This window comes from Sebastes umbrosus, chromosome 6 (assembly GCF_015220745.1).
Source record: "Sebastes umbrosus isolate fSebUmb1 chromosome 6, fSebUmb1.pri, whole genome shotgun sequence".
Lineage (NCBI taxonomy): Eukaryota > Metazoa > Chordata > Actinopteri > Perciformes > Sebastidae > Sebastes > Sebastes umbrosus.
In genome coordinates, this window is record NC_051274.1 from 21,736,728 (window position 1) to 21,762,902 (window position 26,175).

A 26,175-nucleotide genomic window follows, 5' to 3' on the forward strand; every position below is an offset into this window, starting at 1 on the left:
GCTTTTATATATGTGAAGCACTTTGAATTGCCTTTGTGTATGAAATGTGCTATATAAATAAACTTGACAGCAAGCAAAATCATTGGTGCCCCTCTTCATTCCCTGATGGAGCTCTACCAGCAGTGCTGCATTCGCAGGGCTTCCTCCATCATCATCAAGGACCCTCACCACCCTTCTCACGGCCTGTTCTCCCTCTTGCCGTCTGGGAAGAGGTACAGGAGCATCTGCTGCAGGTCCAGCAGGATGCTGATCAGCTTCTTCCCACAAGCAGTTAGGCTTGTAAATGGACTGTGTCCCCTCCCCACACACACATCCAACCCCCCAGCATCAACACAGAAACTGTTTTTAAAGCTAGTCACATGTCAAAGACACTTTTTGGAACAGTAATGCAAAACAGCACTTTACTATGGACATAAATGCACTTTTTTCTGCTGCTAAACACGACTGCAAATTGGGTGTATGACTGGAAATTGTATGAAATTGTGTCTGAAACGTTCATCCATCCATCCATCCATCTGCAACCGCTTATCCCGTTAAGGGTCGCGGGGGGGGCTGGAGCCGATCCCAGCCGACATTGGGCGAAGGCAGGGTACACCCTGGACAGGTCGCCAGTCCATCGCAGGGCTGACACATAGAGACAGACAACCATTCACGCTCACATTCACACCTACGGGCAATTTAGAGTCCACAATTAACCTAACCTGCATGTCTTTGGACTGTGGGAGGAAACCGGAGTACCCGGAGAAAACCCACGCTAACACGGGGAGAACATGCAAACTCCTGTCTGAAACGTTTACTTATTTTATTCTTTTATTGTTATTTTTAGGTATGTTAATTTTGATACTTATTTATGCTATCCTTTTTAATGCACTGACGGGAGCTGGGAAAAACAATATTTATTTTCCTTCTGTATATGCAGTGAAATGACAATAAAGTGAATCTTGAATCTTGAACTTGCCTTGCCTGGCCTTGCCTTGCCTTTATTGCATGCAGCCTCTCTAGTCAGCTAGTTCCCTCCTCTGGCCGATAGGGAGCGCTGCTCCACTTCCCAGCTGTGAACAGCGGAAGCAGCTCTCTCCATCACCCAGGCGGACAGACTGGGAGCGCACCAACAGTCTGCCTGACTCTCCGACCGCATCGCACCTCTGTCCCGTCACACTCGGCTACTTTCTCCGTCGCTTTGAAAAGGATAAAGAGGGGATTCTCGGTGCAAAACAAAAAAAAAGGCTGATTAGGGGAAGGTTTAAGTTGGATGTTTTTTCCTCCATGTTGGTTAATAATAACTAAGTTTCCTGTCTAAAAAGAGGAGGAGAGGAGAGGGAACTTTCAAGGGGGAGCTTTTTTTTCTTGCACCGGAGTAACCGCTGGTTTTTAACCCAGGAGGTCACATCTGCACACCGGCTGCGGAGGGTGGATGGTATGGTGTAACTTTTTCCTCTCTAGTCGAACCGGTGTTAGAGAGAGAGAGGAGAGGAGCTGTTTCATGGTACCGGAGAGGGGATGCGAGCCTCTCCTCCTCCGTCTCGGATAGCGGAGCGGCTATGAGGAGAGAGGATCACCTGCTGGGCTGAACGGATCAAGATCCACACCGCACCCAACAGGTATGGATCACTGCCCTTTTACACACTTTGCACACGACAGCCTTTCAATTTCAATGCGCTTTTGTGTCTGTCAAAGTGTGCGTGAGGGAAAGTAAATTAGTGGCACACACCTGCCATACGCATGATGGATATGGATGCGCGCTTGGAACCAGTCGGCTGGGTATCTCTCGTCTTTGGAAAAGCAATTTACGCACAGAAATGGATCATCTGTTCCATTTTTTTTAGGGGAATAGACAGAGATTTTATTTTATTAAAGGAGTGAGAGTTATGCAAAAAAAAAGATTGCCTCGTGGTAATATCCCATCAGCCTGTTCGGGCATCAGCTTTATTATCATGGTGGTGATTTCATAGCAAAGACAAATGATTGCGGTTGTTTCAGGTGTTGCACTGCCTATATAGTCTCTCTCTCTCTCTCTCTCTCTCTCTGACACACACACACACACACACACATACACACTATTTTATGCATAGCTCTGGTGTTTTAGCTGGACCAAAACATCTGCTTACTTCTTGTTGACTGATCCTGTGAGCCCTGCTGTGTCCAGAGGTGCTAAATGATAAGTAATGTTGTTGCCTTACTTCACTGGTGAGAGAGAAAAGATGAGGAACCTTAACGTTTCTTTCGCACCATTAAAAAATAGTTGCACTCAACAGTCTTTCTATGAAAGGAAAATATCATTTTATAGATGTGTGTGGAGCATGTAGGGAAACTCGTCCCCCCTGAAAAAGAAGCAGGGGTGGGTGTCTTCTGCAGCAGCAGCACCATGGATCACCTGATGTACTAGATGGTGATTCATAAGATGACCTTTATTGGTGACAGTGGCCACATCAATTTGGTAGCAGGGTATAGAGGCTGTGAGATGGTGAAGTTGGCTACTTTTAGCTCTGGATATGTTAACGTACACTGTCGGAGGTGACATGGTGACATATGTGTCTCCTGATCACGTAATCTTACGGGCCTTTTCGTGACCTTGACTTGTTTATAAAATCCTTACAAGCTGGTTTGACGTAAACAAAGATGGTCATCCCGACTGTGAATATGTTTTTGACATACTCCTGCTCCATCTGTCTCTGTCTCTTCCTCTGCCTCATGAGCCTCTGAGAGGAAGATAGAAGAGATGAGGCAGAGGAGTGGAGAGAGAGGGAGTTACAAAATAAGGAGGAAGAGACAGCGAAACGTGATTGACAGGAGAGTAAAGATCCAGGGAGGTGCCGGGCAGAGGATTGGATTTTATGGGGGAAAATACAGGAATACATTAAAAGAAACAAACAAATGTGCGGCCACTGACTTAACGGTTCTCGAATGTATTTTTAATATGGCCACAGGCTGATGAATACAGTCATGAAATGTTACGTCACCAGTTCATTCGATAAACGCTATTCTGCTCACGTTACTAATCACAGGTAGACGGAGGACGGAAGAATAGGAATGACGTTTACGGTTTAGATTTTCATTTTTTAATAAAGCTTTTCGTAAGTATATCAAATCTAGATTTGTGCCACGTCATTTAGGAAACATTTAGTAATCGCAGACTCTTTCCTACAGTATGACACAACAGTATAATGCTTCCCCTCATGTGTTATTACTTAAAAATGAATGCCATGTTGGCTAAATCACATTATATTTCCTTCAAAATCAGGCAAACTATTTAAGTGAAATAACACCAGAGATGAAGAGGATGACGTGGTAAAGAAGTTCAACCTTTGTGACATTTTAGACTTTAAGATTGGGGCCATTTTTGGAAATTGAGTTTTTGACAATTAGGGGGATCTATGGGCGGAAATGATATATGATATTAATAAGTATGTTTTCTTTAGTGTATAATCACCTTATAATAAGAATCGTGTTTTCGTTACCTTAGAATGAGCCGTTTATATCTACATAGGGAGCGGGTCCTCTCCACAGAGTCCGTCATGTTGCACCGCCATGTTTCTACAATAGTCCAGAACGGACACTGTTAACTTTTCCTGCTTGGGCCGGAGTCGATAACGTTACTCCCTCCTGTCGCAGCCGCTCTCTCTCTCTCTTTCTTCACCACTCACTTTCCATGTACACAAACACTCTACGCACTGGCTCTAGAGAGGGCCATTAGCGTTTTCACGTCGGCCACCGTAGCTCTCCAACACGTTTGGCACACAGGAGAGGTTTCAGTTGGTTGCAATCTCCTCACCTCACCGCTAGATACCGCCAGATCCTACATACTGGAACCTTAAGTTAGGGGCCGCATTTCGTCAAAGGAGGTCTCCACAAGTTTAAAAATAGAAATGTTTGCGATAGGGTTGTCTCGAATACCATTTTTTGGGCTTCAAAGCTTCGGTGAGAAATATTCTAAGGCATTCGAAGCTTCGTGGAGCAGCATGGCACTACAGGCTGACATGTTTTTCTGTCTGTCTGTCTCCATCTCCCCCGTTTCAATGCCAGGGACTGAGCAGCATACGTCTGAGAATAACTAATAATAATTAATGTTGAATATGAATAATGAGTAATGTTGTGGGATTATTCCTTATTCCATGGGCTATTTTGGGACATTATGTGGCATTATTATTACATACAGACATACAGTATATATATATGTATATATATATAATGGTGATTTTGAAGTCAAATACCATGTCTTTCGAAGCATTCGGTTCAATCCTAGTGTATGTGTACTTGATTAATCATGTTGCGGGGATGCAAATATATTGTCAAAGTCACATTGTGGGGACTCATTTCCTATCAGGGAACCAAAACCTGGTCCAGCTGGGCAAGGACAACAATTCATTTTAGGTCAAGGCTCGGTTTTAGGTGTGTCTTTGCTTTTTAATTATTTATTTTTATGCCTTTATTACATAGCGATTAGTGGAAAGGTGACAGGAAATGAGGAAGAGAGATGCAACAAAGGTCATGGTGGGCGTCTTAATCCCTGTGCCACAGGGACGCCCCAGTGCATGTTTGCTTTTGGAAAATGAATGGCTGCATGTGAAGATCGATGTAGGGGATAATACACTGATTTGCAAACCAGCAGATTCCTCAGGACTTGTTCAAATTGGACAATTTTACCCTGCCTCCCTATGGCAACATGACGAAAAGCATACACACACACACACACACACACACACACACAAAGTTATTCTCAAAAATACATGTTTCCATATTTCTTCATGTCTCCCTGTGCACTTTTAACACACATGCTCCCTCTTCCTGCATTTCTCTCTCACTTCCTTTATCCCTCTCTTCTACCAATAAGCCCTCTGGGTCAGGGGAATAGTGTCAAAGCTGCTGTCCAGAGAGACACTGAGAGAGAGAGAGAGAGAGAGAGAAAGACAAGGAGAGCAACCGGGAAGAAATAAAAAGTATAGTATGTGTAGTAGTCTTCTTTTCATTTGCCACCTCCTGTGGCTGAGCATGATGAGAAGAGAATATGAGAGAATGAGAAACAGGAACGTGTGACACAGAGACCTAAACATAGAGAGAGAGAGAGAGAAAGAAATAGGGAAAAAGAAAGCTACAGGGGATAAATAAAAATAAATAAAAAGCATGTGTCCTATAAAAGGTGTTCTGTATTTCATCGGCCAGCTCCAGTAGCTGTGTGTGGTGTGTCGAGGCCCAGGGGAGACGAGTAGCCACTCTAAATGTGTGTAACCCACATAAAGAAATTGTTTCTGGGAGATCGGGCCCCGTAAATTCATTCCTAGCCGCCAGCCCTGTTCTTATCCCACCTCCCAAAGGTGAGCTATCACATCCAAACATATATTTTTTAGATGCTTTCTCTCCACACAAACACACAGACCCAGACTTTTCCACCAAACACGCACACATCCAGACACCTTCCCTCCTCCACAGACACACATCTTTCAGCAGAACCTCACTTTATCTGTATGCAATTTTTTTTGCTAAGGATGCATACAGACATATACACGCATATTTTTTTGACACACTTTTTTTTGTTGCCGAAAATACACATACACACAAACACATTGCTTTGCTCCCAAACGGCTTGTGTGGGACAGTAGCGGTGACAGCTACAACAGCATCAGTACCTGCTGTGGAACAGAGCGGCGTCGGAGGGAAACAGCAGCAGATGCTGTGCTCACAGCTCCAGGATTACCTTAGCCTGAACAAACTCCATTACTGCCTCTATTACCCGGGTATACACAGCCTGGGAAAAAGCACTTTGCAGAACCACTGTTTACCCAGCACCTCTGTGCCCCACACACTGTTTCCCTTGACTACAGAGCGAGGACGGGGTGAAGACCAGAGGGAGAGGAAAGAAGAGAGGAGTTGCATCGGGGGAAAGCATGGGGCTTATCTTTCAGTGACTTCAGTGTCTTTGTCACAGCCGGGGCGGTGTGTAGAGCTCAAACAGTCCGTCGGTTAATTCAGTGGTCAACTGAGAGAAAATTAATTAATAATCTATTAGTTAGTTGATCGTCAGAAAATTAATTCCAATACTTTTGATCATTTAGACTCAAGAGAACTTTATTGTTAACAATATAGGATTTTATCGCAGATTGCGATTAAAAATGCTCACAATAATTTGATTGTGGTGAATTTCCATCATCAGGATAATCGTGAATATCGTCACATGAGTGACTTCAAAAAGCTAAACAGAGCCTGACATTAAAAATACAGGAATTATCATGTAAGAAAGAACACAATGTTGCTATTTTTTATTTATTTATCCTTTATTTATGTAGAAGGATCTTGTGATTACCTTATATAAGATTATTTGATTGCTTGTTTTTCACCAAAAGATGTGTCCTATCTGTGATGCAATACAATCTGTTTCTTAACAAAATATAAGGTAAAGTGATTAAAGTATGTTTAAGTGCCATTTTAAGAGTTTTAAGCATATTTTGATGATTATCGGGATATCGTGAATCAGCATTATTTTGGCCTGGATAATCGTGACATAAAATTTTCATATTGTCCCATGCCTATAGTCAACCCATTCATATACAAGAACACAGCAGGGAGGAAATTTAGTTTTCCTCTGAGGCCGATGGTGCTACATTTAACATTTAAGCAATGCAAACAAGGCAGTCAACATAAGGTGCAAAAGGACAACATAAAGGAATACATCAGGTGCCAAGACAAAAACAAAAAGGATCAAAAGACAAGACAAATTCAGTGTTAGAGAGTCAGTGCTAGAATTTAAAAAATAAAGGTCATTGATAATGAAAACTGCTTAAAAAATGTCTGGTTCTTGCTTCTCAAGTATGAGGAGGTGCTGCTTTTCTATATTCATTATCACCGCTAATTTAACATCTTTGTGTTTTGTGTTTGTTATTCATCAAGTAGACATAAACTTCTGCCGGTTACTGCCATATTATATTTATTTGAATGTGTTTGGGATTTTTTTTTACGGCTTCTCAAAATAAGCAATTTTAAGACGTTGTGTTGACCTTTTCCAGCAATTTTGATAACTGAGCAAGTGGTTAGGTCATTTATCAATCAAATATGCAAAATGAAATCTGGTTATAGCTTCTTAAATATGAGGATTTATTGCTTTTTTCTGTTTTATACCATAAATTGAGTATCTTTATCTTTTGTTGGAAAGAAAACAAGCAATTTTAAGCTTCTTTTATAACCTACATGATTAACCAATTAATCTAAAAAATAACTAAAATAATCAATAAACAAAAAGGAAAAATAAAAATAATCAGAAGCACTGAATAAATTATTATTTATCAAGTAAAAATAATAAGCTAAAGCCTTATTGTATTCAGTTGAACACATTTGGGATTTTTTTTCTGTTGGTCAGACAAAATAAGCACTTTATTTATAATATATGTATTTATTTTGTGAATATTCATTATTATTTATATATATAATTTTTTTAATGCTAAAATATTAATAAGTTAACTGAAAATAATAAGTAATTGGTAATAAACAGAGATAATTATGCATGGCAAAGAGTCAGACAGAGAAGACAGGGGAATACTGTGAGGCTGTGCTCTTCTTCTTTGACTAATGAGGGTATGTGATAGGGCATCGGTGAGTGATGCTCTCTGTGTGTGTGTGTGTGTGTGTGTGTATACATTTTCCAAAGCTATATATGTGATTGCAGGGCCATCAATACAATGCTGAATAGCGTGTGCAAGTCAGTGTAAGTGGATGTGCAGAAGGTTAATAATGGAGAGAATGAGAGAGAGCTTGAGTGAGTGTGTGTGACTCTGTGTGTGAAAATGCACCGTAAGAACGTGTGTGTGTGTTTGTGTCTGCGGTGAGTGATGACCTGCCATGTATTTGAGTTGAAATCCATCCATCACCCTCATCAGTGACTCTAGGGTCCTGTCATTACATGTTTCCCTTCATTTACACTGTTAATGGCCATCTCTCTTGACCAAACTCTCTGCTGTGCTGTCTCACTGCCGGCCTTGCACTCTCAAACTCAAATTTTCATTTCAAAGTATGAGGAAGGTATTTTGATTAATCAGTTCAGTTTAGTTCAAAGATTCATCGTTACTGATGATGTAGTTTGTTCACTTTTTTCCCCTAAGCTAAACAATCAAATGCACTTCAGTGTGTACATCGGTAGGTGAACGCATCACTTATTTTCTTTTAATAAGCCTTTGACCACGAAGTAAGGTATTGCATCTGAGTTGACCCTGGTGCACTGAATACCTCTGTTGTGAAGTTTGCGTTATGGCATGACTATAATAAAGTACAGTTCTGCTAAAGCAACTTGTACGAGGTTCAGATGTAAGTATAACAATGACTGAAAAGAAATCAAGTGGTTTGCACATAACTACACAGTCTACTATAATAAAAGAAAAGCTATCATTGAAAACTATTCATTAGAAACAAAAACAAAAAATATATAGTTTCTCAAAGGTTCTCTATATGGCATTCAGAGCATTAATATAGCAGAAAACAGCTGCTATATGCTATGTAAAGAAATAGTTGAGTAATGTCTACCTGAGCAGAGAATGAAGTTGCTCTCCCTCTGTGTGTGTTACAACATGGCGGCAACCTCCGGGTCTGAAAAGTGAAGATGTGCCTTAAACTTGCATTCTTTCTAATAGCCAGCAGGGGGCGACTCCTCTGGTTGCAAAAAAGAAGTCTGATTGTATAGAAGTCTATGAGAAAATGAGCCTACTTCTCACTTGATGTATTACCTCAGTAAACATTGTAAACATGAGTTTATGGTCTCCATCGCTAGTTTCAAGACTTCTTCAATACAGCATGATGTTCATTTAGTAAATTATGGTCCCATTTAGAGACAAATAGACCATAAAGCTGGGTATGCTTTAGGGCGTGGCTACATTGTGATTGACAGGCGTTGTCCGGTCTGGGTGATGTCTGCGTTTTAGAACTTAAACCCATCCACAGTGTGTTTTCAGTTCATGAAAGTAAATTGTAACATTTTGGTCGTCTAAAAATGTCTTATTCAGCGTTTGTTGTACTTATCTCCACCCTCTTGTGTCACTTCAGCCAATAATCAGGATGGCAACGGACAAAATGCCAAACTCAAGGTTTCAAAATGGCAGTCAACATACCAATGGTTGACGTCCATGGATGTATAAAGAGAACCGGATACAGCTGATAAGGCCGTCCCGACTGACGGCGAGTTTAGCACCTTTAATTGAATGTCATGTAATGGTGATTGCCTTATAGGCAGTTGTTTGATTCACATTCGTTTTGTGTTGCAGAACTGTAAAACCTGCAGGCTCACTGAGGTGTAATTCACAATATTTCAGAAATATTAGACATTGTGGTGGATGCTGTGGTTCCGTGGTAGCTAAATGCATGGTGTGCAGGTTAACTACAACCATGGTTGCTTTTGTAGCAGCCAACTGTGCTGAGACAAGTTGCAACTTATTAAGAAAGCAATTTGATTTGTTGATTTTGGCGCGGCTATAGCTTCTGCTAATGAGTCTGCAGTGGCAGGAGTCTCCACCAGTGTGTGGGCTGGGGATGCAGTATCACTTTCAGCGGCGGTAATAAACGGACCGACACATACACTTGGCGGCGTCACGGCTGACTCATTATGGCGGACGGCAACGAGGGGCCGTTAGCCACAAGTCAGAGCTACGCCACACACACAACCCTCCGGTTCTGACAGCTTTTTTCATCACCAACAACTACGCAACAATCACTGTGGTCATTAGGACAGCATAGTTAGGCCTGGCCTTGTGTGTTTGTGTTTGTGTGTGTGTCCCATCTCTGCTCTCCTGGGGCGTGTTTGTGTGAGTCTTGCCTTGGTCATTCCTTCGGTGATGGTGAAGGAAAGGTTGGGAGTAAATTATTCCCCAGAAGGCTGTGACATGGGAATCACAGAGACACTCTGTCACTGATGAACTGAGCTGCTGTTGACAGAGTGTAACTAGAGTCGTAAACTAAGTCACTCCCTCACATCTTTCCTAACAATTTCTACTCTTTTTTTTTTTTGCCTATTTGTCGCTCTGGGCCTATCCTACTGGCTGTCTGTGTTTGTCTGTGTATGCCCTTTTATCTTGTAGTCTTTCATTATGCTCTTATAAGTGGAACCACTAGCTATTTTATGACTGCCTCATTAGGTTGTCAGGCGAGCCCACAGCACATGCAATTATATCTAATTATGCAATTATGAATTCAGTATGAAGCTTTATATACTGTCGATTGGTATGTTTGAGCTGGAGCCCATACACAGCAGTAATTACTGCAGTTTAAGGGTGGGTGGTTGTGTGTATGTGTGGTTTATAAGTAGCCGGTCTCTATAACGTGAAGCCTGATAATGGCAGGGGTGAAGAAGTGGATGGAGAAATATACATACACACATTTTAATACTTTTGTGTTCACGTATCAACCAGGGGTGGATGGTGATTATTTACCTGAGTGGGGCGACAGGCACTGAGAGCTTCTGCTCAAGGCCCAGACACACCACAGAGACATCAAAGAACTATAGCGGAGATGAAGGCCGACTGTTGCGTCACCTCATGTCTCCTTTGTCTCCTTTGTCTTGGCCAAAAAGTTGCACTTGAACATCCCGCAAAGATTACAGCCAACGGCTAACTACCACGTACGTCCTGCGTGAGATGAAATTACTCTCCCTACCAGCAGGAGCCGGTAATTCAACATTCATTTTCATTCCCGCTTTTCATAAACATAATAAAATATTGTCTTGACCATAGACTGTATATAAGAAGTGGACATAGTCACCGTGATGTCACCCATTGGTTTGTGGGCTGCCTTTTTGAAGCCTCAACTTCGGCATTTTGGCCATCGCCATCTTGGTTTTTTGCAAGCAGAAGTGACACGAGTAGGTGGAGCTAAGTACAACCGAATGCTGAATAAGACAATTTTAGGTTGACAAAATTTTTACAACTAGCTTTCATGAACTGAAAACACACTGTGAAAGGGTTAAAGTTCTAAGACAAAAACACGGACAACACCCAGACTGGACAATGTCGTGGAAGCGACCTGTCAATCACAAGGTATCCACGCCCTAAAGCATCCCCTGCTTTATGGTCTATTTGACTCTAAATGAGACCAGAAATTACTAAATGAACATCATGCTGTATTGAAGAAGACTTGAAACTAGCGATTGAGACCATAAACTCATGTTTACAATGTTTACTGAGGTAATAAATCAAGTGAGCAGTAGGGTCATTTTCTCGTAGACATCTATACAATCAAATTTATTTTTGCAACCAGAGGAGTCGCCCCCTGCTGGCTATTAGAAAGAATGCAAGTTTAAGGCACTTTTCAGACCCGGAGGTTGCCCGGTGGTCTTGACTTTGTTGTCATATTCTGCTTAATGCTTAAAGGCCTACTGCTTCTGTTGCAGCAATTTCAATATGCTCTAGTGTATATAAAAAGTAGTAACAGCCTACAGTTTAGTTTACCATGCTATCATCGTCGTAAAAGCTACATATACGTGGGTCCTTTGGAGGGCTGTTGACACTATTAATGTTTGTTGCTGGTGGGGCACCGCATGTGAGCCCTCAATTGGCTGGCAGTCACTGGTATCAACACTGCATTTTCAGAAACATCCTGTTACGTAAGTCATGCTCTTTAGTCACCGAGAAGTCACTTGTCACTTTGGCTTCAACCATAAATGACACCGTCTGCCCAGTTAGAGGGAACACCTTGTTAAGAAGCTCAAGAGGTCTGGTTTCCTCCTAATCGCTTCAACCTTCCAACACAGCTGGAGCATTTCTGTTTTTCTACAAGACATGTTTCACACCAGCACTCCAATAGATGAGATAAAAAAACACATAGAGGAAGAGGGGAATGAGCTACAGTAGGTGGTGCACTTCAGTGTGTCATGTTTCTCTACAGATCCTATTGAGGAAAGCAGGCGAGGCTGCTCGGCTCCCAGTGTGTGTGTGAGACAGGGCTGACAGTAATACAAGCAGTATCTGGCACCCCCTCGCAGGGATCACATCCTTAAGACGGGTTCTCTTACTAATCCCCTCCTAATATGACTAATATTATGACACTGCCATTAGCTAGAGCACTCTGAGGGCATACAGAGAGAAAACTATGGCATGCACGAAAACAGTGGCGTTTGGGTCGGCTTTAGGTATTAATCTGCAACGTTAACATCTGTTTTAATGCTCTGTTTATGACCGAACGCAACATGTAATCTAGCTTTTCTGTTTGCTATTTGTCGTCCAGTGCCGGTTTGGTAATTTCTGGAGAAAACCATTTGGTGGACAGATAATGATGCCCAATATATTTTTGGCCGGCAGCCACAGTGGTTCATTACAGGAATGTGTTGCTTAGCTGGACTTAGTGATATCCCCCCAAGGCTGAGGAGACAAAGATATGTGTCAGTGTCGACAGAAAGCAAGACTTAATCAACACATGGTGTGAGGAAAAAGCAACGACAACTGCTGACAACTACTGTAGGAAATGGACTGCGTCTGTTTAGCACCAAAGATGACGTCACTATAAGAACATGATCTTTAGAATCATAGTATATGTTAAGTGTTTACGTTTTCGTACAACTAAAGCAACAAATAACACAGCATGCTCTCAGTTCGAGTCAGGATAAGACTCGGGCTGTGTGGGCGAGGCAGAGAGAGGCTCTGAATGCAGAACAAGAATTCTAATTTTAAAGCCATGAATTACCAAAAGACTGCTTTCAATTTGATTGAATCCAACTTTATTAGCATTCCGCCTGCCTTTATGTGATGAGGCTGAGCCGGCCTTGTGTCCTCTCCCGGACTGCAGCTGTGGCAGAGAAGGGCACAAAAAGGAGCTTTATTTGTGACGCCGATGGCTTTAGGGCTTTCGGTCACAAGGAATTACATTGTCAATTATTTTTTGTCAATATGTTTTCTACACGTTTTGTTGCTCTTATCTCGCATAGAAATTATTTGGCTTTGGCCTATTAAGCATGTTTGTACTATTATGTGAAAATGTTAAATTTGTAGCCATGCTAGTGGTATGCCTCTATAGATGGCAATGTTGGTCTGTTGGACCACCACGTTGGTCCAGACTGGAATATCTCTCTATTAGATGGATTGCAACTGACTTTTGCACATAGGGTATATTCATGGTTCTCAGAGCATGAATCCTACTGACTTTTGTGATCCCCTGACGTTTCCTCATTGGCACATGCATTAAAGGCAGGGTTGACGATGTTCTTCAGTATACACTATTTGTTATATTGGTTGAAATGGTCTTTACACCCCGACAGCGATCCATTACTGATGAGCTCTGAAAAAGAACCGGAAAAGAGCCATCATCTGTAGCTGCTGTAATCCTGTAAAAACGTCTACCAATCGCTGCCTCGCGGTCCGCTTGGGAAGAACCAATCAGATGCCTCCCTGCTCGTACTCTACCCTTGGCGTGCACCAGCCTGAACTCAAAGCGCGTCGCCACCGCAAGTTTACTGGAGAATGGAAGAGAAAACTCAGCCAAAAGTAGCACTGCCGCGGTTACTTGTCATGAGGTAGCGTTGTTGAGTTGAGGTCCTCTCTCCGCTCTGTCCCTGCGATGCGGCAGTACTCGTGCACATCGTCGACCCTATCTTTAATACCCCTCTCAGGATGAATTGTAATAACTTGATCCCCTGACTTTACATCTAGCGCCATCATCAGGTCAAGGTAAACGTACTTTGATTTATGACCTATGAAACAAATGACATTCCCATCTGCCTCAGCTGTACTGACTTTCCATCTAGCGCCATCATCAGGTAAAGGTGAGCGTACTTTGATTTATGACCTATAAAACAAATGATATTCCCATTTGCCTCAGCTGTACTGAGATTAGCTCTAATTAGCAAAAACATGACATTGTGTGTTTTACAAAACACATTTAATCAAACTTTCGAAAACGCCTAACAAATCTACCCACATCCTACATTGTTTTTTTTAAGCAAGCTGATGTAGCTATGATGCATGGAAGGGGGTATGCATCCATAAATCCATCAATCTGACAATTTTTGTAATAATCTACTGCCTTTAAAATGATAATCTATTACAAAACTAAATTACAAGACAGACATGCTCGTCACGCTCATCAACATCATAGCCTACACCGAGCATGATTGGCTGGAAAGAGGTCACATGAGAAGAGATACATAAACACAGACGTAGGATTCATCTGGATGTGAATTAAAATGAGACAGCGCAGACTAACACCAACTTCTAATTGTAAGCGTCACAAAATGATTGAATGGTCGAATTATCGTACATTATGGCACTTTTGGCATTATTGATCAGATGTCATACAGAGGGCAAAATGATCGTACAAATATGATAATTATCGTACATCTGGCAAGTACATCCTCACAGATCCGCCAGCATGGCTGTAGAGTCTTAATCTTGTTTTTTCAAAAGCCTGCAACAACAATGCAAAAACCCTGTTTGATGCTAAATATCCCTGATTTGATTCTGACTCTGCATGTTGTTTTTTTACTGAGCAACACAAAATATGGATGATTGTATGCATTTACATAAAGGAGATTACAGCAGTGGATAAGCTCGAGAGACAGAGTTGAATGTATGAGAATTGAAGAAGTGCATTTTTGTATTTATCAGTTAAATCTCATCACGAACATGCATTGTGATGACTGTCAGTGAGACATCAGGTAAGATTTCACCATCTATGTTGCACGCTGTAGGAATTAGAGTCAGACCAAGCTGTGAGTATATGTGGTCTGCGTAGAAGTGGGTATGCTCTGCACAATCTGCATACCCCTGACTACACTAATGAGACCCCTAAAGGCCCTCAGACCTCTTTTTTTGAGACCAGACTGCACCTCATGCAGTAGGGAGCTGTCTGTGGTGCTGACCGGTGCAGCAGGACTCAGTGAGGGATCTGTCCGTGGTGCTGCAAGAGCAAACACAAAGGAAGAAAAACAGTTTATCGCTGTAACCCACTTGGTATGCTTGACGTGAATTCACGAGATCACAATCATTTCTCACTGTGAATGTTGTCACTCCCCTAAAATTCTGCCCCCCCCAACATGATGATGCCCCGTGCTGTCCGAGGAAGAGGTGGGGGTGCTCCGCTGCTTTAAGGACAGATTTGTTCACAGCTGATACTTCCCAGCATGGGGAGATGGCGATCTTAAGAATCTCCTTGACATAGCCTGGCTCTTGTGTCCGTCATCTCACCCCCCTCCCAAAGGTGTTTGGGAAAAGAGGAGATAATGCAATGAGGCACGGCGCAGAGAAAATCTATCTGACGTGTAGTTGTTTGTTCATGGGGACAAAGAGGAGAGGGGAGGGCAACGGGTCGCTGAAAAAACAAAAAAGGTATTCTCGAAAGAGAGCACATGGAGGATAAACAAAAGATTTATGAGGGAAGCTTTCGCTCTGAGTTTCATGCCGTATAATTACCTGTATATGTGTGAGATTTGAATAATTTTTTTGGGGGGGAACTCAGCGTCTCCTTGTGCCACCCTAATTCAATTTTGCCTTTAAAGCATCCTGTTTAAATATTAAACTACCCCTCTCCAACTGCCTCTCTCACTCTGTGTGTTTGCTAGTGTAAGTGAGTGCATATGAGCATATGTGCGCATGCATGTGTGAACTTGCGCCTCATTAATAGATGATAACCCCGGCTGGACAGAGCTGTGCTAATGCACTTGTTGTCCGTCGCTCTTTTTTTTTCTTGTCTCTCCGTGTCCATCTCCTCTCAAATCAACCACAGCTGCTATGGTCTTAGGAGAACTGTGACGTCTGAAATGGGAGTTGGGGATAGGGTTGATGTGAGGATCCTGCGTGTGAGTACGTGTGTGTGGGTGTGTGTGCGCAGGGTAAGCCTAAGGGGTAAGCTTTTAGAGGTCTGAGCAGAGGGGTGTGAGTGAGAAGGAGAGGACAGATTTGAGCAGTTATCTCTCCCAGCAGGCCTCCTGTCCTGCCTGCCCACATATCCACAAACACACACACACACACACACACACACATACACCAACCCCATCTGTAATCATGTTTAGCATGGCTCTCTCACACACATACACAGTCCTGTCCGAATGCACTATTTCATCCAGCTCAGATAGAACGCCTATGTGGACCGAGTCTGTATTTTGTTGTGCAGCAACAGCAAAAAATCTCTCCACTGTACCTCCTATTGCTCACCAGAAACAAGCCCTGAGCTGCAAAGCAGACAGAACATTGCCCGGGATTGTGGGGTTGATGCTATTTTTACAGCCAGTGCGATGAGGGGTGTGCTGAAAGAAAGCTCGCCTCTCTTCCCCTCCCAGACACTTTAATTAGAACGGCTGCAGTTCTCGCTGTCTCACCTGTCTCTTTGTTACCACAAAATGAATACATGTTAGGGAGATACACGCAAATGGATAAATGGACGGATAAATTGAGCGAGAATACAATTTGCAGTTGCTTTGTTTCTTTGCGAAAGGCAGATTTGCACAAAGAGTCGGCGACCGGGTATGCACGGGTGTGTGTGTGCTCACGTGTATGGCACAGAGTGTTGCAGTTGGAGTGGAAATCAATGCAGAGAATATAGTGGCAATTACTACAGCAGCCTGCAAGTGAACCTAGTGGAACAAACTAACTAATACATGAATAAATAAGCACAGTGAAATGGAGATGTGTATCTGCATGTGTGCGTGTGTGCGTGTGTGTGTGTGTGTGCAGCCTGTAGATCTTGGACAGTCCTTTGCTGTGCCAGCCAATTAACGAAGTGTGTAAACCGAGCTCATTAAAGAAACACAGCATGGCCACACACACGTACACACACGCACGCACACACACACACACACACACACACACACACACACACACACACACACACACACACACACACAGTCTCAGTATCAAGCCAGACTCTATTTCAAGCATACCATAGGAAGTGAAAACCTTTTTTTTTTTCTTTCACAACACAGGTCTACTACAAAGTGTCTGTTTGTTTGTGGCTGCCGCTATGTGTGTTTTCTTTTTTGTGTCCGTGTGTACGTGTCTGCGCGAGTCTATTTGGACAAGCTGTAAAAGATTGATTTAGAGTTTGTTGCTTTGAACCAACTGCCAAGTGCTGCCTCACTAACCCTCCGTGTTCAGAGAACAAAAGCTTCTCAAGGTCCCCACCTACGAACCATTCCCCTCTCTTTCTCTGTCTGCCTTCCTCTCTCCGTGACTCGCCGCCTCTCGGCTTCTTTTCTTGCCTTACACTCATCTATTTCTATCTGGCTTCTCCATTTCTCAGACTCTGCCCTTCTGTTTTCAAGTGGCGGCTGAGTGTAGCACAAATATAAGCTCTTCATTTACTTAACTGAGTTATAATGTTGAGTCACGGAAATGCTGTTTTTGTTGGTATCGTGAACTTTGTCTCTTAACTTTTTTATGCTCAATGAGAGTGTGAAAAATGTGAAAATGTTTTCTCTTATGGTGCTTAATAACCATGATTCATGGAACTGTGTGGACTATTATTAGTCATCCAATTTGGTCTGGGTGTTGAAAGACATGCCTGTCTCTCCTGTTGCTGCACAGCACACGTCTTAATTTAAATCAACTCAATTTACTCTAATTCAGTTCAGTGGGATTTATTGGCATGAATGTTAATGAAGAGTGTTTCCCAAGCTTCAAAATAAGATCGCAATTATAGATGATATGTATTAAATATTACATTTCGAAAACTGAACCATAGCTATTTTTGCTAATCTAGCCATCTATTAATCTTCTGAGTCAGTAAAAATACCAAATATCTGCAGGTTATGGAATCTCTCTGCTCCATATCATTGTTAATTGAACCTTTGGGGTGTTGTTTGTTGGTCAGGACAAAGCTATTTTAAGAGAACAGTTTCGACTCTAGTAACTTATAATACTTTCATTTGTCTTTCTTTTTAAAAGTGTTTGACTGTGAAATAGTATTTGCTTGATAAAAAAAAGTTTAATAAATAATTAAAATAGTCATTAGTTGCAGCCGTAAACTGCTTTTACGCTTCTGTACCTGTGTCAGTGTGTTAACAGTGGATGATCTGAGTTTAATTTGATTTCTCTCTGTTCTCACCGCAACCCAACAAATGTAATGTAAAGGGTGTACATCAGTGGGCAACCTCCGGTTCTGAGAAGTGAAACCAATGCTGAAGTGCCTTAAACTTGCATTATTTCTAATAGCCAGCAGGGGGCGACTCCGCTGGTTGCAAAAAGTCTGATTGTATGGAAGTCTATGAAAAAATGACCCTATTTCTCACTTGATTTATTACCTCAGTTAACATTGTAAACTTGAGTTTATGGTCTCAATCACTAGTTTCAAGTCTTCTTCGATACAGCATGATGTTCATTTAGTAAAGTATGGTCCCATTTAGAGTCAAATAGACCATAAAGCAGGTTATGCTTTAGGGCGTGGCTACCTTGTGATTGACAGGTCGCTACCACGGCGTTGTCCGGTCTGGGTGTTGTTCATGTCTTTGTTTTAGAACTTTAACCCTTTCACTGTGTGTTTTAAGTTCAGGAAAGTTAGTTGTAACATTTTGGTCGCATAAAAATGTCTTATTCAGCGTTCGGTTGTACTTAGCTCTACCCTCTCGTGTCATTTCTGGTTGCAAAAAAACAAGACGGCAACGACCAAAAACCAAGATGGTGATGGCCAAAATAACAAACCCGAGGCTTCAAAACTGTAGTCGATCAAACCAATGGATGACATCATGGTGACCATGTCCACTTCTTATATACAGTCAATGGTTTACATAACTGTAAGTTCATACAGAAGACAGATGCATCCTTTAGTTAAACCTCTTGCTAAGCAATATAAATTATGTGTGTGTGGGTGTGTGTGTTGGGGAATGGGGGCATATTGTGGGTCTGTGTGCATGTCTTTGTTTTTTTGTGTGTGTACAAAGGCTGATAATGTGCTGAGCGGAGATTTGGAGGATAGGGAAATGAAGCTGCTGTGTCTAAATTTTGTCACAGATTCTGGTGGGTTATGTAATCCAGAGCCAGTTCTACCGTCGATGCAAAACACTGTATGTTCCTCTTTACTACTCAACAAAAGTAAAGACAAGCATTTCTTTGATTTTCATCAGCCTCCTTTAGCTAAGCCATAAAAGGTTAACCTCACACACTGCATTCAGAGGCATAAAACAAATTCTGCAGCACACATTTACAACAAAGACGTGGCTAGCCAAGCCAAAATGCTAAGTCCTCATCCAACAGATGGGAGATTTAAGTACAAGCCACGAGCTATATTGCTGAAGGGGAATCTAAGAATCGTGTCATTTTGAAAAGCCTGACTGCAAACTGGTAATCAAAGACCCAAGAACAAATCCTCCCCTGAGGCAAACATTCATGTATTCACATCCACTTATGCAGTAGTATATAGCCTGCGGGCCACCCATGGCTCCAACTGTACCCAGCACACAGCAGGATTGATCAGGGGAATAAGGTAGAAGGTGGGTTCAAACTGTTATCTTTAAGAGATGGAGGTTCAAATATAGGCTGCATGCCCTGCCTGCACTTATGTCCTCCATCCATCCATCCATCCAATTCCAGTTCACTTCCTGTTGAACCCTCTGCAACATGACAGTAAGAGTTGCCAGATTGGAGGGCTGCAGGGCTTGGTGCGATGCCAGTAGAGCCAGGTGGTGGGAATCTGTTGGAGATTAAACTGCTTGGTGACCAGCTAGCCGGTTCACCCTGGCCCTGACAGACGTGGCACCCCTGGCTGATTGACCCGAGTGGCAGGTGTCGTGGGTACGGGTGGCAGGTCAAAGCCTGCCCTTAACTCCCTTCTCCTGGCTGGGGTGAGCTGTGGATGTGGGAGGTCGTTTGGTGAGGCTGCCTAATGATTACCACTTGGCCATAATGCCATGCCACATCAAAACAACTTTCCCATACTAAAGTCTCATTGCAATTCTATTTATAGACATGGGGATATTGGACGATTCGGCATAATCCTGGATTTTGACACTCGAATGCCAACATTATTTTAATTTCTACAATATCAATGCATGGCAGCTACAATAGGGTTAAGGTATAATTGAAGGAATAGTTTGACATTTTGGGAAATTTGCTTCTGGTGCAGAGTTAGATGAGGAGATTGATGCTACTCATGTCTATGTGGTAAATATGAAGGGTTAAGTGCCGGACTATTTCTTTCTTCAACCTCACAGTGACGACAAGACTCCAGGAGGGACACAAATGTAGTAGTCGTAGTTCACACTATGAGCGACAGAAGCAACACAATGGCCAGCTATATTGTCGCCGAGTCGCTGTTGAAGTGTTGCTCAAGCGCTCGTTGAGGTAGTTATGTCGTTAAATAGCACTGGGAACTGGCTAACGGCATTTTCTTTAGAAGGAACGGAACAGGGTGAAACAAAAATATATGATTGGTTGGCGCATCATTGGTGCACTGAAAAAACTTGGGACCAGGTCAACTTTATTTGTAGCATGTCCCGTCACACAGTGACAAGTGTCAGGTGTCAGTTTGTAGCTTCATGTCACCGGCTTCAGCTATGAGAGAGGTATCGATCTTCTTTTGGTTTCCATTCTTATCTAGCTCTCTGCAAAGAAAGCGAATAAGCGCATTCCCCAATATGTTGAACTATTCCTTTAACGTTGGCATTGGCATAACAAGCACATTTGTTCATAGCTGTATATTACTTATCAACAGATGTTGCATCATGTGAGATAGCTTGTAAGCAGTAGGCCACTTATCCCCCAGTAGCTTGTAGCTTCACTAGCTACAGTTTCAAAGTACTATAGCTTTGTGTTCTGAATGTGTTTTAAATGGGGCCTTGAGTAAGGCAACCTATTCAACCCACTGAGTCCAGTGCATATGCTGATACTCAGAGAGCGTCGTACCATGTCAAGCTTTTAATATTGTCTCTTTTGAAAAAAAATAGGAATCTGAATGAGTGATCTTGAAAAGAAAGAAGAAGAAACCTACTTTTCTTCGTTACTAATAGGTTTTTATTCAAGGTCTCTCAATTTGTCCCAGTGCTCTATATTGTATCTCTTTCTCCTCTCGCTCTTGAGTGCAGTATCAAATCTATGCAAGTCACTGGGGAGCTGTAGACCTTTACCTGCTCTGGTCTGGCTGTGTTAAAGGTCAGATATGAGAGGATCCCACACACTGGTTCTCAGATGTCCCACGGCTTGGATTAGGAGGCAAGGAGACGATGGCTGCCAGGAAATCATTTGTCCTCCAGCCTGTCAGTAACAGTCTGGATCAGGGGTGAGGTGTGTGTGTGTGTGAGAGAGAGACACACACAGAGAGAAACAGAGAGAGAGAGAGAGAGAGAGAGAGAGAGAGACAGGTGTGTTTGTAATATCAATATCCCACTGATCCTCTTCTCCCTGCTGTGTGTGTTTCTGCATATCTCTGATTGCCAGATGTGTTTATAGAGAGAGAGAGAGAGAGTGTGAGAGTGTGTGTGTGTGTGTGTGTGTGTGCACAGATTTACATTTGTGTAGGTGTGTGTGTTACGACCAGGTGTATGTCTGAGTCCCTCACTCGCAGTGAGAGATCACTGTGTTGACAGGGCTGATGCTGTTTATTTTGGCAATATGCTGTCAGGAGCGGTGGGACACTGGCTGTGTATATGTGTGTGTGTGTATATATATGTGTGTGTGTGCGCAGATGGAGTTGTGCTGCATGTGTGCCGAGCTGTACATTTAAATTGCTGTCACACCCAGAAAACAGCAGTCTGTAATCATGGCTTAATCAGGTGGTGTGAATGGGCGTGCGTGCATTAATGTATATATGTCTCATTCTGGAGAAGCTCAACAGGAATCAGATTTAATTATGGACGCACCAACACGCACACACAACCACAAACTCTCTTGAGCTGTGTAAAAATCTGCATCTAAACATTTGTTACAGACCGCTCTTGTAATTCTTATACCTCTGTGACCACTTAATTGTTTGTCCGCTGTTGTTTTTGATGTCTGTGAGATAGCGCCCTACAGCTAACTACAGCTGCTAGATAGTAAAACCAGTGAGGGGGCAAATGCAACACTATCATTTATTGGCACCACAGGGAATTCCTTAAGGTGTGTGGTGTCTAACTGGGCACCTTAGGAACAAACACAACACATATGGTGTTATAGAAAAAAAACAAGATTTCTCTCTTTAACCCCTTAACAGTTACTCTTCTTTAGGGGGAGGGTCGGCCTAATTTAAAACAAATGGACTATTTTTGATCGTCAGGCTGCATTAATACTGGAACCAACAAATCTTTTGCACTGATATTTGACTTTTTAGAGCTCTGCATGTACCAGATCTGCACTGGTGCCTATACTTGCTTCTCAGTGAATATTGATGTGGCTCTCTCAGTCCCAGCTGACGGTGTTCATGTGAGTGGAGGAGAGCAGCAGCACGTTCAGCTGACCGATCATCAGTCACACACAGATGTGAATGTCCTGTGAATGTGTATACCTAACGTTCAATCACTGATCCCCATTGTTTGTCCAGGCATCCCCGTCTCCCGCAAAATGACATTCCCACACAACTAAACTGCATTCTCAATAATGTTTGGAAGGAAATATATATTTTCCCGGATTACAGTCGCAGTTTTAGGCAGTTTTAAACACGTGGTTAACGTTGTAAACTGAAACAAAACAAAAAATGCATCAAAACTACTGGGTTAGGTTTAGCAAAAATCATCATAGTTTGAATTGAAATTACTATGTTTTACATGGGACACGAACAATGATCTCCTGGGGGAAGGTCCTGCGTTAGTTTGACCCATCTACCCATCTGGCTTAACTATCTACAGTTAGTGAAGCCAATGCTGAAGTGCCTTAAACTTGCATTCTTTCTAACAGCCAGCAGGGGGCGACTCCTCTGGTTGTAAAAAGAAGTCTGATTGTATAGAAGTCTATGAGAAAATGACCCTACTTCTCACTTGATTTATTACCTCAGTAAACATTGTAAACATGAGTTTATGGTCTCAATCGCTAGTTCCAAGTCTTCTTCAATACAGCATGATGTTCATTTAGTAAATTATGCTCCCATTTAGAGTCAAATAGACCATAAAGCAGGGTATGCTTTAGGGCATGGCTACCTTGTGATTGACAGGTCGCTACCACGGCATTGTCCAGTCTGGGAGTTGTCCGTGTTTTTGTCTTACAACTTTAACCCTTTCACAGTGTGTTTTCAGATCATGAAAATTAATATTAACATTTTGGTATCCTACAGCGTTCAGTTGTACTTAGATCTACTCTCTTGTGTCACTTCTGGTTGCAAAAAAACAACATGACGAAGGTCAAAATGCCGAACTCAAGGCTTCAAAACAGCAGTCCACAAACCAATGGGTGACGTCATGGTGAATAAATCCACCTCTTATATACAGTCCATGCTTTAGCTACTTTCCATTGAAAATAGTTGGCAACACTGTCCAGAAAATAGCCAGAGCCTTGCACCAACAGTGACAAAAGCTCCCACCTTCTCCTGCCTACTCAGCTTTTATATATTTCCAAACAAACCATCAGATTTTATTTATTTACCTCAAGAATAATGCAAGTACAACCAAGACAAGTGTCACAGTAAGTAAAGTAAAACACTCCATGATTTCATACACACATTGTCAGCTTCATGTCGCCTTCAACTTGGAAGGACAATGAGGCATAAATTGCTTTACTTTAATGTTCAATAAATTTAGAGGTACAGACCCTTTAAATACTGAGCCAACATCACAATGAACTTCTTGGCAATACTTTGCAATGATATTGGATGTAAAGTTTTCAAGGATTTTTAACATTATCCGACTGTCAGACTGCTTTGAATGTTTGGGATATGTCATATTTTTCAGTTCAGTTGTATACCCTAACATGTTCCTATTTGAGTAACTTGTCATTGTGCTGGTAGTGAATCAAAGTTCTGCATGGTGCTAGCGTCCTGCAGGCTAAACAGTGGGTGGTTAAAGGTTAAATTCATACTCTCTTTTATGTATCCCAGGATTCCCCAATGTTAGGAATTCACTGAACTGAAGATGAGCTTTCAAACAGCCATGTTGGCACCAATTTTTACTTTGTGTTTTGTGTTAGCTGCCATCAGTGATGATGATCCATTCTCTCATTTCATTTCCCTTTCTCTCAATTCTCTCTGTCTGTACACACATCTGCATGCACCAGATAATTTTCAAAGGTTTTTTAACCTGGCTCGAACAATTCATCGTCTTCCGCCTCCGAGTAAAACAGCTTATATGATTGACTAAAAATGAACTGTTTGAAGTCTGCCTCAAAATGTAGGGCTGTTTGACGCCGAGGCTCACAGCTGTAAGTCTTTGATGAAACCTAACTGTGACCTGCAACGCAAGCTGAGAAATAACTAGTTGCTTGAATTACCACACATATCCCAACAATACAATGTTAAACTATGACGCAACTCTTCAAACGGATTGCCGAGCTATGTATAGACGAGATACTCAATGCCTTTAAATATTCGGAAAATCAATCCATGCAAATTTGATTAAAAGGATGTGAAAACAAATATTTGAATAAGAGGGGTTGTGTGTATATCGAGTGTGAAGATGAATAACATGAATACATTACGGATCTCGGGGATTAGCGCGTTTCAAATACCCTGTGATGTTGGAGAATTATAGATTTATTTGTTCATCCAATTTGCAGATGCCGAGGTGACAGCTCAGTCACTTACAAGAGGTGTCATACTGACATGTGCTAATGCATTCAGCGACTGAAGATTAGCTCAGCTCATAGGTGTGTGTGTGAGAAAGCTCAAAGTGTATCTAATTACTATTTCATTACATTTGTTTTTGGGAAAAGTGCTTTGTCATTTTGCGTATTATTAATGTGTTTGTGAGTTTGTGTGTGTGTGTTTGGGTTCACAACTTGCCAGTTTGAGTGTGTATGAGTGACACATGTCAAACGTCTAAACCCTGGAGAGTAGAAGCTGTCATGGGAATGCAGAAGGGAGGGGAGGAGGAATGGAAGGATGTAGTGAAGGTAGAGAGAACCAAACATATAGGGAGAGAAATCCCAAGTGACAAAGCAGCCTGTTCATTAGCAGCATAGGAATGTGTGTGTACGTGTGTGTGTGTGCACTGAGCAGCAGGATGCTAACTAGGACACATTTCCCAGAATGAAGCAAAGCCAGATTTTGAACACGATTCTTCTTATCTCAGTATTTTTTTCGTCACTTTTTTACCTCTCCGTGAACTGCGGCGTGTGATGCACTCCTCAGCATATCAGCATGCAGATGTACCTCACTGCTACTGAAGTGCTGCGTTGCTTTAAAGTGAGTACACAGTTTATGCACTTTGAGTTACTCTACTACATCACTGGCTTGCCAATTAGACCGTTTCTTGATAAAAAAAAGCAAGTCTTTCAATCTCAGGAAGTAAAGTGCAGGCTAACTCAAGTACAACCTGGCAGCCATTTGCTTTTTTTTTTTTTTTTCCACCCCCCACTAGTCCTCAAAATGTCGACCTCTTTACTTTTCCCACTGAATATTACATGTCTTCTTCTCCCTGGTACTTTGTATTTGGCGAGGCATTTTTTTCCCCCCTTTGTTTTCAATTTTTCTAAGCCAGCAATTGTTTTATCTGTCCCCAGGCTGAATGCCTCTGCTGGTTCTGAGCAGGACTTCCAAAGGAAAAAAACGCTTATATATTCATAAAACAGACACATTCACCTCAGATTGTTCCAAATTGCATTCATGTTCTTGGCGACGCGTGTTTCGGTGACGGGTTATAAGTTGAAGATTGAATTAGACTCAAGGAAACGAACAGAGAAACATAAGAATGATGACTGTGTGTGGTGTGTGTGTGTGTGTGTGTGTGTGTGTGTGTGCATCCCTGATAGTGCGAGGGAGGGATGTGTTCCATTTGAGGAGACCAGCTTTCTGTGATCACAATTCTGATAAGAATTGTGGGAAACCACACTCACAACAAGCCACCCTGGAATACCAACTAGACACACACACACACACACACACACACACTCTCTCTCTCTCAGTCTGTCTTTCTGTCTGACACACACACACAGATGCATACACACTCAAAGGCGTACACACACATTGCAGCGAATATGTGTGTATCCATGTTTCCTCTTTCTTTACGATAGATGCAGTTCTTGAATTTGATTAGGTGCCTTGCCTCTGCAATGTAAACATTTTTTTTTGTGCGTATAACGCATCCATGGAAACAGAGGCATGCATGTGGATGTGTGTGTTTTGCAGGCACATGGGTGCATGAGGCCAAGTAATATAAATGATTTACTCAACTTA

General features: G+C 42.1%; 1 protein-coding gene across 1 annotated transcript in view; it reads left to right on the plus strand.

Moving 5' to 3' along the window:
* The first annotated feature begins 1,108 nt into the window (after positions 1–1,108).
* The window catches only part of LOC119490602 (chemokine-like protein TAFA-2), a 90,069-nt gene continuing 65,002 nt past the window's right edge, over positions 1,109–26,175 (plus strand). The window contains exon 1 of the mRNA XM_037774107.1: positions 1,109–1,601. The gene's annotated coding sequence lies outside the window, so the exon portion shown is untranslated. The remainder of the gene's footprint in view (positions 1,602–26,175) is intronic.